The sequence below is a fragment of the Leptonychotes weddellii genome, chromosome 7 (assembly GCF_054177405.1).
Source record: "Leptonychotes weddellii isolate Sample4059 chromosome 7, ASM5417740v2, whole genome shotgun sequence".
NCBI lineage: Eukaryota > Metazoa > Chordata > Mammalia > Carnivora > Phocidae > Leptonychotes > Leptonychotes weddellii.
The window spans coordinates 105,891,040-105,891,710 of record NC_138375.1 but is presented as its reverse complement, the minus strand read 5'-3'; the positions used below and the strand labels follow the sequence as shown (position 1 = coordinate 105,891,710).

The window sequence follows — 671 nt, the reverse complement described above, 5'->3', positions numbered from 1 at the left end:
GAGAAAAATTAGTGCTATGAAAGACTTGCATATATGTAATATAGAACAATAGGAAATGAAAAGAATACCGTGCAAAGAAGTATATACCATACACTACCATTTGAATAAAAAAGAAGGCAAAATAAGGACATATGTATGTATATGCATATATATATGTATTTGCTTATTTTTGCAAATAAGAAAGGATAAACCAGAAACTAATAAAATTTGTTATGTATGGGGATTGAAGAAAACTTCCCTGAGTTACCTTTTCGTATGATTTTGACTTTTGAATTATGGTACTGTTTTACATATTAAAAAACATATTAGCACTCCCTTCAGCAGCACATATACTAACAGTGGAATGATACAGAGAAGAAGAATAGCGTGGTCCTTGTACAAACATGATATGTAACTTCATGAGGTGTTCCATATTTTCATGATGGATGTTAACTAAACTTATTGTCGTAATCATTTTGCAATATATACATATATCAAATCATTATGTTGTTCACCTGAAACTAACACAGTGTGAACTATACCTCAATAAAATTGGAAAAAAAAGTAAAAATAATAAAATAAAAATAATAAAAATAATAAAAAGCCCACTACCACAAAGAAAAAAAAAATCAACATGGAGAGGAAAACCCTAATGTGAAGAGAAACAAATGAACTTATTTCAAGGTTTAGAG

The 671-nt window shown here is 28.5% G+C and overlaps 1 non-coding gene across 1 annotated transcript; it reads left to right on the top strand.

Moving 5' to 3' along the window:
* Positions 1–308: 308 nt before the first annotated feature.
* LOC115938499 (U6 spliceosomal RNA) lies at positions 309–418 on the top strand. Its single transcript, XR_004073591.1, has one exon. It is a non-coding gene; the product is annotated as a U6 spliceosomal RNA (small nuclear RNA).
* Positions 419–671: the final 253 nt, after the last annotated feature.